This window comes from Arachis ipaensis, chromosome B02 (genome assembly GCF_000816755.2).
Source record: "Arachis ipaensis cultivar K30076 chromosome B02, Araip1.1, whole genome shotgun sequence".
In the NCBI taxonomy this organism is placed as follows: Eukaryota; Viridiplantae; Streptophyta; class Magnoliopsida; order Fabales; family Fabaceae; genus Arachis; species Arachis ipaensis.
In genome coordinates, this window is record NC_029786.2 from 15,125,524 (window position 1) to 15,142,208 (window position 16,685).

Below are 16,685 nucleotides of genomic sequence, written 5' to 3' on the forward strand. Positions count from 1 at the left end.
ATATATTAAAAGAAAAGAAAAGTTTAGGGGACAGCAACTTTGTTAAATTTTGGCCAGCATGTAATCAGCAAAGAAAAGTGAGTCATTGGATGAAATCTCACACCAATCTTACACTATTAAAACCATCATTGATGGCTATTTAATGGCTACAAATCACAAAAGTTGCTGGCCTCCTAGCATTCCTCTATATATTTAATCACTAATTTTTATGTGTTCAACATAAACTCAAATGACATAATGTTCTCATATTCACCTAGTTAGAGATGGTGAATTCGAATCTCACTTCTAATTTTAACAAAAAAAAAAAAAAACATAACATTTTTACTACCTATATATTAATACAAATCTATATTATTTGGTGGTTGACTAACATCTAATTAACAACATAATTAAACAACTCGTTTTCATGTGTGTAAACCAAGTTTGCAGCAGTATTTGAATTTTGATTCGTTCTAACTTGTAATTGTCATTGTCAATAACCATCACTTTATTTCTTCAAAACTCAAACCATGTTACTCAGTCAAGCTAAACGAGTTTTCTTTAAAACCACTGAAATATGGTCAAAGTCAAAATCCCATCAGCAAAGACTTATATATCATTATCACACTATATATATATATATAAATACACATACAACATTATTATTAATCTCACCATTTTTATCATTTCTAGTTTCTAGCTAACATAGCTAAGGGAACTTGAAAAGCATTATTATCTCATACAATTAAACTAAATTAATTAGACACAACATATTATTAATGGGTTTTTTATCTTATAATCCTAGTAGGAGGTTCATTTTGATGATTCTAGTGATCATCTTCATCATGATGGTGGCTTCTTCTTCTCAATTTGGAGCAGAATGCAGACCTTTATTACAAGATGGAGGATCAAGGAGGGAATTCAATGGGATTCTTTTACAGATGCTTCCTCGTGGGCCGTCGAGGCGGTCGGGACCCGACCCGATTCATCCTTAACCTCAAGCAAGTGGTTGCATATGGATCGGAGTTCTTTAATTATTTTTCACCTGCCAAATTATTGAACTAGTTAGCTAGCAAGAGTATGCCTATAATAACTCTTTGTATTCTTTTTGTCAACATTTCTTCGCTACTTAAGATTCTTTGTTATTTAACAATTCTAGAAAGTATATTTATAACAACATCAGAAAAAAATGTACAAATTTTTAAAATAAAACTGAATGGAATCTTTAATTATATATGTATACTATGTATTGTTTGTTGCTCTTCTTGTTCCTTTGATTATTCAGACATTATTTTGAATAAAGTAATATGTGATGTGGATTGACAGTGCAATAGTTATAAATCCAGGAATTCCCCATAATAAGGTTAGACTATTTATCAACACACGATGATATTTGTGCGTATTCAAGTATATTTTAAAAAAATATTTTTATTTTTTTATTAAAACATAATTAATTAAACACAAAAAATACATTGTCATATAAAAAAAATGTCTAATATGGATACATGACAACAAAATATTGATACTTCATAGATAATATATAAACTTTTAATCCAGCTTTGAGTTCTCTTAAAAAATTACAAAAAAAGGAATATTAAACACATTTATTTAAATTGGTACATGCGTTTCCTAATAAAATTATGATATAATATGTTACTGAATTTAATTTTTATATAATATCAGTATAAATGAGTTTTGGAATTTGTTGCTACAGTAGTTAAACAAAAATGTTATTTTTTATTTGTACATTAAAATTAACTATTAAAATTAGTCACCAATATATTTATATATAAATATATGTGTGATTAAATTTATTTTTAATGTGTATGTATTTGTTTTACAGCATATATTTTATAAATAAAGCTCTACATCTAAACAAAATACTTAACCAAGTCTAACAAAATTGTTATAACCGTTTTTCAAATCACGCGCCTTCTTCTTCTCTATTTTTTTCTCCTTCTCCTCTTCTTACATCTCAATTGCTATTTTTTTCCCTCTTTTTTTTTCTCTTTTTTTCCTTTCGTTATCATCATCAATACTTTTTCCTCCTCCTCTTCCCTTTTTTCATTTGATTTCTTCTTTTCATTCGTTTTCTCCTCCTCCTTCTCCATCATCATCATCATCATCATCATTATTATGTTGTCATCGTCATCATCATTATCGTCATCTTCTTTATTGTTATCGTCCTTATTATTATCGTTATCATTGAATTTTTGTTATATTAATGACGTTGTCTGATCCAAAATTAATTTGGACGTGTTTTTGCTCATTATTTAATCTTGTTTACGTGCTTGTTTTCGAATTAAGTTTACGTATCATAATCATTAAGTAATTTCAGTGTAAAAACTAAGAAATTTATGTGTATTTGTTAAAAAATTTTGGTGTATTTTTATTCTGATACGTTCTGCATAATTCAAAACTCAACCCAACAATGAGGGGTCCAACCCTTCCTTCTTCAAGGTGAGGGAGAATATTATCTATAACCTGACTAAAAAGCACACAATTTATCTGATTATTCCTGCACATTAACTTGCTATTGATGAGATATCGCAGTACTAAAATGTTAATCATTCCAATAACTACTTGCGTTAGGCCATGATAAATTATTCTAGGTCTTGCAAAAAATGCAGCATTAAAGAAGACATTTTTGTGCTTTTGTAGCAAAATTTCAATGTAAAATCTAAGAAATTTATGTGTATTTATTAATAAATTTCAGTGTATTTTTATTCTAATAAGTATTATATAATTCAAAACTCTTCCTCACTACAACAATTCTGACAGATAGCGGAGAAATTTTGTGCCAGTTTTATAAAACCGCCGCAAAATGACAACTGCGGCGGTTTTATAAAACATATAGGTGCGGACAACTGGTTCTTCTTCTTGCTTCTGGGTAAGTGGTCACTGATAAACCACTATTTTATGGTTTATCTTATCCTCAATTGAGTGGTTTATATCAATTCTTTACTCACTTATTCATATGATTTGCATGAGTTTACATTTTTCCTTCCTGATTTTATGCTATGATTGAAAACATGTTTCTTTGGTCTTAAATTTGCTATGTTTAATCCTCTCTTATTACCATTCGATGTCGTGATATGTGTGTTAAGTGTTTTCAGAGATTATAGGGCAGGAATGGCTTAGAGGATGGAAAGGAAGCATGCAAAAATGGAAGGAATAACAAGAAACTGAAGGAACTGCTAAAGCTGTCCAGCCTAACCTCTTGGTACTAAATCGACCATAACTTGAGCTAAAAGATACAAATGAGGCGGTTCCAGTTGCGTTGGAAAGCTAACATTCGGGGCTTCGCAACGATATATAATTTGCCATAGCTTCCGTGAAGATAGGCGACGCACACGCGTGGATCACGCGCACGCGTGACCTGGCAAAAACTCAATCCACGCGAACGCGTGGACGACGCTCCCGCGTGACTTTGCCGCGTGCTGAACGTACCAGGGCGATTTCTGGGCTGTTTCTAACCCAGTTTTTGGCCCAGAAAACACATATTAGAGGCTATAAAGTGGGAGAATCCATTCATTCATAAAAACATACAACATTCATAATTCATAATTTTAGGTTTTAGATGTAGTTTTAGAGAGAAAGAGAGGCTCTCTCCTCTCTCTTAGGTTTTAGGATTAGGATTTCTCTTAATTTTAGGATTACTTCTTCTCAAGTTCCAGGTTCAATGTTCCTTTAATTTATGTTTATCTTCTACTTTTATTTACTCTATTACTTTAGTTGCTCTATTTCACTTGGAAATTACTTGTTTAGCCAAATTGGCTTATGAACTCTTCATGTTAGATTTTAATCTCTATTTAATATAATTTGAGGTATTTCAGATTTAATATTGCTTTCTTTTATGTTATTGATGATTTCAATTTAAGGCTTTTTTTTCGAATAGATTTTCTCCCTTTTGCTTTGGTTGAGTAATTGGTGACACTTGAGTTATCAAACTCAGTTGTTGATTGAAAATTGAGATTTGTTGATTGATTTGGATCCCTCTAAAGCTAGTCTTTCCATAGGAGTTGACTAGGACTTGAGGAATCAAATTGATTAGTCCACTTGACTTTCCTTTATTTAGTAAGGGTTAACTAAGTGGGAGCAATAAACAATTCTCATCACACCTGATAAGGATAACTGGGATGGGATTTCCAGTTCTCATACCTTACCAAGAGATTTTCTAATTATTAATTTATTATTTTTCTTGTCATTTAAAATTATTTGTTCCTTATCCCAAACACCCAAAAATACACTTTTTCTTATAACCAATAATAAATCATACTTCCCTGCAATTCCTTGAGAGACGACCCGAGGTTTAAATACTTCGGTTATAAATTTTATTGGGTTTTGTTACTTGTGACAACCAAAGTTTTTGTACGAAAGGATTCTCTGCTGGTTTAGAAACTATACTTACAACGAAAATTTATTTGTGAATTTCTTTATTGGCAAGAAACTGATCGTCAGTCACCATCTGCTTCTGCGTATTCTGGACTTCTGGTTCATCATTTGCCAATGTTTCTCATCCTCTTGAATTTTTTCCGTGTTATGAGTTTTCCATAATTTTCTAAAGAAATTTGTTCCAATAAAAATCTGAATCCACAATTGTTACTGGAGTTTGACGGGAAGTGGTTTTTGGACCTGAGAATTTCTGATTGTGGTTATGATTTATGGTTAGACTGATTATTATTTTATTTTTATTTTTAGTTTTGATTTTCTAATCCTGAATAAAGTTGATGGTTGGACTATTTTCTGTTGTTGTGTAATTATTTGTTCTGTTTTATATTACTGCATTATGTTTTTCTTATATGTTTTGTTGTAGAATTTGAAGTGTTTTTTACTATTATAATTTTGGTTGTGATTCTTGGATCGAGACTATATTTTGTTGTGGATATTTTGTCTGATTTTGTTCTTGATTCTTGGTTTGTTTCTTGGTTGTGATATTTATGCATTTTGATAACAGTGCATTTCAAGTCAGTTTGGTTGCTCGCTAATGATAAAGAATTGAAAATGATCACTGTTATGATTTTTTACTATTTCAAGTGTGAGTAAATTGATTTCCCCATGTGGCCAAGTAGAAAGTGACATGATACATTATGCTTATTAGGCCAAATTGAATGAACTGTAATTGATTTTGAGATATTAAATTCTTGATTTTGTGATTTGGGCCATACTATGGTAGAAGATCTTTATCATACATCTTATGTTATCTTATAATGTGAAATTTTTCGTAGCGAGTCTTTCACTATGAGGACAATCGAGGAGGAAGAATAAAGCGAGGAATCATACAAAGGATAGGAAAAAGCTGGAAGAACACAAGAAATCTGTTGTTTTATAAGTTTTATGATAGCAGAAAGACTTTTGAGAAAAATGCCAACCATAAACCATCAGGAATAGATGCAAATCACTGGAAATGGTTTCTTGAATATTGGTTGAAGGACGACACAAAGGTAACAAATATTGAGTTGGTATTTCATTTTATTCAATTTTAAACCCTCTGAGTTACTGCTAAATATGCTGAATTTAATGTGATAGCAGAGAAACTTCCTCACAAAATATTCTTTTTTCTGTTTCCTGAAATCGTATATGGATATTTCATAGATAGTTAACATTGTATTAATTTTGCCCATTTACATATATGTTTGTTTTTTTGTTTGTAGGAGAAGTGCAAAAAAAATGTTATAAATCGTTCAAAGCAACGTTACACACATACTGGAGGTTCTAAAACAATGGCCAGAAAAAGACACGAAGAAGTAATCAATTTAAATTCATTTTAAGTTTTTTGCCTTGTTTTTGGTAATATATTCTTGTTTGTTATATGATTGTGACCACATGAATGTTATAGGAGCAACGCCAGGGAAGGCCTATTAGTATAGGAGAGACATGGACCACGACTCATAAAAAAAAAAGAATGGCTCGTATATAAACGAAGATGCGCGTGTTGTTGGGGTAAGTCATGTTCTTTAATTTTTCACCTTTCTTTTTGAATTTATAACAATTGATTTAAAATTAGTGTAACTCCGAATCTCACATGTCTGCAGGAAGCAATTGCACATATTGAGAGCCAAGACGTATCCAGCAAAGAGCTTTCACAGAATGATTCATTTGCACAAGTACTTGGAAAGGAGCACCCAGAACGAGTACGTGGACTGGGTTTCAGACCATGTCCCACTCAGTGTTTTCGTAATATTCCACAATAGTCGAACTCTTGTGTGCAGATTGAGGAGTATCAAGGGTAGATTGCAAAACTTAAGGCAGAGGCAGCAGAACTAAAGGCAGAGACAGACAATGGAAAATTTGTTACGATACCTAATCCAGTAACAAGGAGATAACTTGCCACCTGATATAGCTGTAGATCTAGATTCTTTGGGAAGTGCACCAACCTTATCCCATACAAGATGATATTCTGGCACTAATGATCTGAATGATAAATCATGGAATCAAGTCAACAAAATAGATACACCTGAATCTGAATATATTTTCATTGTTCACTGTCCTAATGACTTTTGAGTGATTTATTTCTAGTTTATAGACATACTTTTGAGTTGTTTATTTCTAGTTTATAGACATACTTTTGATTTATTTATTTCTAGTTTACACACATTGATGCATTGAAGATAAATTACTATTATAATGATTGACTTTTGCGTATATATTTTTGTTTTGTTTTATGTGTTTTAGTTTGATTAGTTGTTGGTTATTTTAATAAATTAAATCAACTTATGAAGTGGAAGAACATATAAGGAATTAAACAATTCATTATATTATTAAAAATTTGGATTTAAAAAAACCATAATATCACATTTGGCAGCGGTTTTGTTATATTACAAATACAGCTTTCTGACAGATGGCATTTTGTAGTGGTTTAGAACCGCTGCTATCTACAAGTAGGCTTGCTGACGTTTTAGTAGCGGTTAGAACTACCGCAGAAATATTTCACGGCAAAATACCATCTAGCAGCGTTTATTCCAGCGGTTACTATTAACCGGTGCTAAAGGTTTAGCCGCACGCTATCTTCGAGCGGGTTGACAATCGTTGCTATCCGTTCTGCAGCAGTTTTTAACCGTTGCTATCCAGCTCCATAACCGCTGCTAACTGCCAGATGTGGTGGAGTAACATTACTCCTCTTTGAAGTTATCCTTTACTAAACCTAAATCAAGAAACTCTAAAAGTATATAAACATGTAAAACTACGATCCAAATCATTAAATTAAGGAATCAACATAACTCTTATATTAAAAGATCAAAATTTCTCTTCAACATCTTAATGACCTGGCGAAAAGTACTCTGTCAAAAATCTATGGGCTTCACATTTTACAAGATCTGATATTTTATCTCCATGCTATGGCTTTTTGTTCAGATTAAAGCACATTTTCTTAATATGTATATCATCTTCTCTTTGTTGGTCTTCTAAAGTTTTATTGTCTTTTGGAACCTTATTGAGATCAAACTGCATGGATCTGTCAATTCGAACAGAGGAGATATCATCTAAATTGTCTTCTGAATTAGACTCTTCTCCATCTAGACTATTAAGGAATATTTCTCTAGAATATTCAGGTAATACTGAAAATGTGAATATGCATACAACAAAATAAGTATACCCAGAAGAAACTGAGACCTCCAAAGTTATTAGATACTGACTTAGAAAAAAAATGGACGACAATATGCTAAGACAATTTTAAAACTAAACACAAATTATCGACAATTACCATTTCCCTTGTTGGTAGTTTGGCCAAATTTCTTAGACAGAAGCTCTGTAGTGAATGTTGTGCTTGTAGAGGATGATGAAAAGTCCTCAGTTTTTATTTGTCCTGTTTCACCGTCATGTTATGTTCGCTAATGTTTTAAAAACGTAACACTATTGGAATTGATCTTGAATATTAGATATAAAAATTATCAAAACTGCAACACTAAGAACAACAACAACTGAAACAATATTAAAGATTTAACGTAAACTAACTTTTGAAGAAAAAACCCGTTAAAAGAAATGAAAAATCTGCTTTTACTCATTAAAATTCACAATACAATAAATACTTAACTGCAAATCAAAGATACACAAAGTTTTTTGTAACCAAAGAAAACAACGTACAACTTTGAGTTTATTTAACTTATTTCATCATCCACATAGTATACAAGCTGAACTTCTGAGGCCAATATGTATGCTTCATCTTCTTCTCGAACACCAGCGTATATCGGACGAGAGAAATTAACACTGGTAAGCCCCCAAATGGTCTTGTTTGATGCCTCTACTGGTAGTGGTATCAGCCCAAACACATTTGAACAACACCATTGTGAAATGACAGCTATAATTCAATTCAATTATGTCCACAATTTTTCTGTAATACGGAACACTGCCAACAGCAACTCTATTATCATGCATGCTTGCATAACTTCTTGTATTAGATGATACATATACTCCACTATTTTGGGTTTTCAGCTCGTCTTCCTTTGTGATAGTTCTAAACTTGTACCCGTTTACGCTGTACGCCCCAAAATGTCTTGCCTGAATCATGGGACCGCACGCAAGCAACTTCATTTCTTTTGAATGAAGCGTACTTTCTATTGGAACCTAGAACTACATAACATTCATGCTTTATATTAAAATTGTATTTCATAAAGTACTAATTCTAGGTTAAAAACATATTGGTTAAGTTAATATTCTATCAACCTCATGCTTGAACCATCGAGGAAATTCCGTATGCACAACACTGTCTATCTTAGATTGCGACCTTGTCTGAGCCCGTAAGCTTCGCTTTGTTTTTTCCCTAAATGTACTTTATGAGAGAAAAGAAAATTAGTCCAACTAGTCACTGGGCGAAAAGACTTATATTGGTATTTTAAAAATACATGTGTATACTTACTCAACAAACGAAATCACGACATCGCAGTTGACTAGCACATGACGATGTGCTTAATATTTTTTCATTGGAGTGAGTTTGAAATGCGAAACAGCCCCTAATGCCTTTCCACTAGCTGGGAACATAGTTTCTCCTGAGTTATGTGTAACATCAACGGGTTGATCATCAACTCGCCCTGGTCGGTTGATTTTAGTCTCAATATTATCCAAATATCTAGAATAGAAAGTCAGGGTTTCCTCAGATAAATAGCCTTCTGCAATTGAGCCTTCTGGTTGTACCCTATTACGAACATATTGCTTTAAACGTCCTATATACCTTTTATATGAATACAACATAACGCTTAATAAATACACAATTAATTCAACAGATTGTATTAAAGGGGTTTATCAGGAAGTTAACCTTTTTATTGGATACATCCACCGATAATGTACCGGTCCACCAAGAGTTACCTCATCAACGAGATGCACCGTCAGGTGAACTATGATGGTGAAGAAGGATGGAGGAAAAATCATTTTCATCTGACACAGGGTTTGCACAACATGATTCTGAAGGTTAGCCAGCTGCATAGGGTTTATGGCTTTCCCACAAAGTTCTCGAAAAAATGATGACAAATTTGCAATCACATTGGACACCGGACTCGATAGTGCATTCTTCACCAAAAGCAGAAGTAATTGTTCCATCAGAATATGGCAGTCGTGACTTTTCAACCCAGACAACTTGCGCTGTCGCAAATTAACACAACGAGTAATGTTGCTAGAGTAACCATCTGGAAAGACCACATTCTGCAGAGTCTTCAGAAATACATCCCTCTGTGAAATTGACATTGCAAATATTGTAGAAAAATATTTACCACCTTCGTCTGGCCACAATTCAGGCGTTATGCCCATGCATTGTAAATCTCTTCGAGCTTTAAGATTGTCTTTTGATTTGCCACTATTGTTTAAGATAGTGAAGACCACATTGTCACAGACATTTTTCTCTATATGCATCACATCTAGGTTATGACGTAACATCTGATCCTCCCATTATGGGAGGTCAAAGAAAACACTCTTCTTTTTCTAATGTGAGTCATCTTCATCCGCATCTTGATTATTGCGTCTTTTTTTTGATGTCACAGTTGAGTTCTTCCTAAATGAAACGTGCACATTAGACTGTTGCCTCAATACATCTGTTCCGGATAACTTCTTCAGTGGATCTCTACCTTCGATCTGGCCGTCAAATCTATTCCGGTCCAGTCTATATTTGTGTCCCTGATTCAAAAAGCAGCGATGGCCCATGAAACACTATTTTGACTGTCTTTCAGCCAATGTGGCTTAGCGTCCAAGCTACATGTAGGACACGCTAACCCACTGTGCGTATTCCAGCCTGATAGGTTTCCCAATCCTGGAAAGTCGCTGATAGTCCACAGTGCCGCACACATCTTGAAAGTGTTTCCCTCTTTGTGATCATATGTTTCAACACCATCCCATAATTACTTCAACTCATCTACCAAAGGCTGCAAGTAAACATCTATGTCGTTACCTGGCATTTTCGACCCAGGAATAAGCGTGGATAGAATGAAAGATGTCTGTTTCATGCAAAGCCAGCGCGGAAAATTATACGGAATAAGAATCACAAGCCAGATTGAATACTTTGTGCTCATATTCCCAGAAGGATTAAATCCATCACTCGCCAAGGCTAGGCGAACATTGCGCGGGTCCTTCGAAAAGTTAGTATACTTTGCATCAAACTTTTTTCATACTTCAACATCCATGGGATGCCTAAGCAAACCATCATTATTACGCACCTATTTATGCCATAACATGTCAGTTGATGTCTTGCTGCACATGAATAACCGTTGCAGTCGTGGTATGAAAGAAAAGTAACGAAGAGTCTTGGCTGCTATAGGTTTCCCATTTCTCCGCATAGGTACGTCAAGCCTAACAATAGAGCCCTTTTTAGTCTTCTGCTTCCATCTTGAACACCCACATCGCTTGCACCTGCTCAAGTTCTCATCATCACCTCGATACAGCATACAATCATTTGAACAAGCATCTATCTTAGTGTATTCAATACCCAACTTTCTTATTGTCTTCCTGGCTTCATACACTGTCATTGAAAGTTTTGCTTGTTCGAATGCGTCCCGCAGTAACTCAAGAATCATGATTATTACCTTGTCACTTACACCGCACATACACTTAATATGATAAAGCTTCGCTAAGAACGATAATTTGGAGTACTTTGAGCATCCGGGATATAACTCTTACTCTCCATCTGACAGTAGACTGTTAAAATCCCGCGCTACACGACTTGGATCTTAATATAAGTACGGCAACACGTCTTCATCATCTTCGGCATGTTCGATTGTTGTTGTGTCTTCACTCCCATGTTGCAGCATGAAATTGAATGCCTCATTGACCATTTGGTGCATTTGATTCACTTGGGATATTAGATTTTCATGTACTCGTCCCAATCCAGATCTTTCTTCAACCGGCTTCTCACCATGACTAGTATATCCAGGGAAAAATGGTCGTAACAACAAATGGTCGTATGCATCATCTCTTGTTTGCATAAGTTGAAACCCACATTTAGGACATGGACACTTTATCATGCCATCGGAGGATGCATCCGCAAATGCAAAGTCTAAAAAACTGTTCAATTCATGCCTATATTCCACACTATTCCGTGACTTTAAAATCTAGCTTTTATCAATATCTAGTATAGCATGAAAATTTATCGAACTAATGAATAGTGACATACAAATTATGAGAAAACAAATTTGTAAAGATTTTCATCCATCAGCAGGATCCCAATTTAGTTTATTGCTTTAATTAAGTTTAGCGAATTGCAGTCACTATTAAATTTACATAGGCTTGTATAATATTTAAAATATCTTACCTTCACTTACTATTATTTTAATGGGAATAAATGTGACCAATAATATTTTAAAAAAATACAACAACCAATAGTCTTATAAAAATCTTTTTATATTTTTTATGCTGTTATTAATTAAAATTCTGTCGATGTATGTTAAATATTTAAATGTGTAACTACTATTTTTATTAAATATTTATTAATTTTATTTATTTTACGTAAATTATTTATTACGTGTAATAATACTTGGCCGTATGTATCTTTATTTTAGGTTAAGTATTATTGATTAATAAATAAATTAAACTCCAATATATTTTAAATATCCCACTATCCATGCACCTTAATTTAAATATTTTATATCACCTTGTAGAAAAATTAATGATAGTTATTTAGGGATGGTATAATAAAATTACTAGAACAACGAACGGTCAATAATGAGTTTTTATTTTTAATTTACATATTTTAATTGTTTGGATCACTGTATATGATAAATATTTGATATAGGTATTATTTAGACTCGTACTAATTGACTTGGTTTTAACTTAATAAAATTATTAGGTATTTGTCAATTAAGGTAAGTTTATTAGGACTAATTTATTTAAATTTTTGCTAATATTTTTGCCTGTACTCTTTTATTTCCTCATATTTGTATTGCATTTTATTTTAATACAGGTGAACTTAATTTTTATTTGAATTAATCAATTATTCGGTCTTATTAGCTTTTTTTTTTTAGGATTTTTTTCTAAAATACAATAAATTTTTTTTTTCCAAAACCCCATTTTTCAACTATAATTTCCCAAATGCGATTTTCTTTTTATTTAGAGCAAGTACATCGTACCCTCGGTAAACTCTATAATTTTTATGGAGTTTGCCTAACTCCAGATGAACTCCACTTCAAATTCTAAAAAAATGGCTAAATTTTTAATAAATGCAATAGACCAATAGCAATATTTCCAAAATAAAAAATTTAACTTTTTTATACATAAATACATACATCTTTCAAAACTAACGTATTATTAGAATCATTCTATTTATATTTCAAATTATAGTGATTAAATTCAAAACATAATGTTTCTTTTTTTTTTTGAAAAAAAATATAATTTTATATCAATAAATATTATTTTACAATTAGCCACTAACCAAATTGACGACTTATTTGCTGCCCAGGAAGCCGAAGGTCAGAACAACGACGAGAAACGCAAACATACATATTACTGGAATGTTACTATCATCGGTATATTTTTTTCTCCTATTTTTGTAAATAGTTATTTTAAAAGTCCTTTACTTCTATTTCTCTTTTGTGCAATGATTAGCTAGTAATTTTTTTTCCATGCACTTCTTATAGGACGGCGTGCGTAAAGGGTCTAGGCTGAGCGTGAAGGAGGCTATAGCACTTTCTTCCAATACAAAGATAATACTCCCATTTAACAGAGATGCGCAACCAATTGGTCAGGGAATTTGGACTATTCAGTGGTTTCTTAGGGAGTTTGGGTGTTGACTATTCCCAATTTCCCATATGTGAAGAGACCTAGAAGCACGAGAACAAAGCTAAGAAGGAACACGCATACGACATGATTAAGGTACATATTTTAGCTTCAACATTTTAAGCAATTTTAGTATTCAAATTTTTTTAGGTAAGAGTTTTTGCATGGGTAAATTATACGACAGGTTAAATTTTCAAATTTCGTTTTCCACATGTTTATTTTAGCATTTCTATTTTATATGTAATTGCGACTGCTTGTACTGGATTTGATTACTAAACTCTTTCAATTTAAAGTAGCCTATAATGGTTGTGGATATTCTTCAAAATACCAGTCTTATGCTTGTTAGTTGGTTTTGGTTAATGACAATAGCAATTAATTGCAGCGAGTCTTTCACTATGAGGACGATGCTGGAGGAAAAATAAAGCGCGAAATTATGAAAAGGATAGGAAAAAACTGGAAGGATACAAGAAACAAGTTGTATCATAAGTGTTACAAAGAAACAAGGACTTTTGAGAAAAATCTTAAGCATCACTCGTCAGGAATAGAAGAAAATGAATGGAAACAGTTCCTTGAATATCGCTAGAAGGAAGAAACAAAGGTAAACCTTGGTATTTTTTACTATTTCCACAAAAACATATATGTGTATACCTATTATACCCTTTACATTTTATATTCAAGATCCCTTTCTCATTTATATTTGTTCTGTTATTTGTTCATAGAAAAAGTATAAATAAAATGCTTTAAATCAGAGCAAGCAACTTTACACACATATTGGGGGCTCCAAAACATTGGCAAGAAAAAAAGACGAAGTGGTAATAAATAATTATTTGCATTGAGATTTTGATTAATCTTCCTGAATATGGTGTTGTTATTTACAAAATTGTTTCAATATAAATGATATAGAAAAAAAAAAACAAGGAAGGCCCGTTGGTAGAGGAGAGTTGTTTATCATCACTCATAAGAAAAAGAATGGCTCGTATATCCATCCCGATGCGCGTGTTGTTAGTGTAAGTAACTTCTGAAAATTTTAAACTTAGATTACTGTATATATTGTGCTAATGTTAAATCATGCCTTTTCAATTTCTTGTATATTTGTAGGAAGCAATTGCGAATGTTGAGAGGCAAGATGAATCCTCTAAGCACCTTTCACAAAATGATTCGCTAGCACAAGTTCTTGGAAAGGAGCACCCAGGACGAGTTCGTACCTTAGGTGCTGAACTATGCCCCACCCAAGTATTTGGTAACGCTGCTGGACAATCGTCGGGTTCTAGTGAGCAAAATGAAGAGTATGAGAGGAGGATTGCAGAATTAATTGCTAAGATAGAAGAAGAGCAGGCGAAAAGACAGTTGATGGGAAAGGTTTTGGGATATATAATCCAACAGCAAGGAGGCAATTTGCCAGCTGACGTTGCTGTAACACTGGATGATTTGGGCAGTATACCGACATCGTCACGCGCAAGGCCATCTTCATCTGGCAACCATGACCCGCAACAAAAATAATGACTTTCAATAAGCGTTATTAGACACTATTGAATTTAAGTTGGTTTAGTGCTTTATGTTTATTTTCTTCAAATTATGAAATTTTACTTTGAATCATGCACTTATGACAATCTCTTTATACAAGTTATGTTTGCATATATATAATTTGGTTTGTTATGTTATTTGGTTGTTTTATTTAGTTGGAAACTCTTTAAATTAATCAGTAACTAATAAATTAAAGTTGAATAAAATACTATTTTAAAAGAGGCAAAATAAAAAAAAAAGCTAGAATTTTAATGGAAATCTTGAATTTGGCGGCGGTTGGTTTCTAACCGCTGCAAAATAAGCATATTGTATATTTCCCAACATTTAGCGGCGGTTACAACTGCAAAACCATTTTTATTATGCAGCGGTTATTCCAGTGGTTAGCTAAAACCGCCGCTAACCATTTACCCGCAGTCTATCTTCCAGCATTTGGCTTAACCGCTGCAATATATTTGGCGGCGGTTGAAAACCGTCACAATATGGCCCCAAAATCGCCGCAAAATGCTGGTTGTGTTGTAGTGTATCTTCTACTGTTTCTTCTTCTTCTTTTTCATCATCATCTTCTTTTTTTTTATTATTTTTTTCTTTCTTGTTTTACTTTTTTAACAAGAATAAAAACAATGAACCTATATTCATTCAACTAAAAGAAATAAAAAAAATATAGCATTAAAAAAGACATTTTTGTACTTTTGCATCAAAGTTTCAATGTAAAAACTAAGAAATTTATGTGTATTTATTAAAAAATTTTGGTATATTTTTATTCTGATAAGTTTTGTATAATTAAAAACTCTTCCTCCTCTTTATCTTCCGACTTCTTCCTCTTCATCATCTTCTTTTTTCCTTATTTATCTTTTCCTTCTTGATTTACCATCTCAAGTTTCTTCTTGTTTTACCATCTCAAGTATCTTCTTGTTTTACTCTATTAACAAGAATAAAAATAAAAAAAATCAAATAGAGAAGAAGAAGAAACACATAATAATACTGCAAAATTACTAGGAAGAGGATGAACCTATATTCATTCAACTAAAAGAAAGAAAGCAATAAGAAAAAAAAAAAGAAAAAATACCGCATTAAAAAAGACATTTTTGTACTTTTGTAGCAAAGTTTCGGTGTAAAAACTAAGAAATTTATGTGTATTTGTTAAGAAATTTTGGTATATTTTTATTCTGATAAGTTCTCCACATTTCAAAATTCTTCATCTTCCTCCTTCTCATCTTCTGCTGCTTCTCCTTCTTCTTTTTTTATCATCATTTTTTTTCTTATTCATATTTTCCTTCTTATTTTACCTTTTTAAGTTTTTTCTTATTTTACTCTCTTAACAAGAATAAAACAAAAAAAAGAAAAAGAAAAAAACACATAATGCTACAAAAATTACTAGAAAGAGGATGAACCTACATTCAATCAACTAAAAGAAAGAAAGAAATAAGAAAAAAAAGAAGAAAAAAATACAGTATTAAGATAAACATTTTTGTGCTTTTGTGGTAAAATTTCGGTGTAAAAACTAAGAAATTTATGTGTATTTGTTAAAAAATTTCGGTATATTTTAATTCTAATAAGTTATGTATAATTCAAAATTCTTCCTCTTCCTCCTCTTATTATTCTGCTGCTTCTTCTTTATCTTCTCCTTCTTATTATTCTTATTTCATTTTTTTTATAATTCTTCTTGTACGCAGCAATAACAGTAGCAATAAAAGAATGACAATGGAGAAAAAAACATACAAAGAAGAAGGAACATGACGAAGAAGAAGGTGGAATTCGAAGGAAAGGAAGGAAGAACGCGAAAACAAAAAAAGATATGTTTGTGTTAGTGAAATACATGTGTACACGCTGTATGTAATGAGAGTGGTTTTTGTTGGGTTCGCGCTAATTTGGTTGGATTTTATTGGCAGAAAAACTTAGACAGAATAGATCTTTTATACTGATTTTGGTGTATAAAATTAAAATAAGTAAATAACTAATATTTAAATCACTAATTAAAAAAGGAAAGATAATAA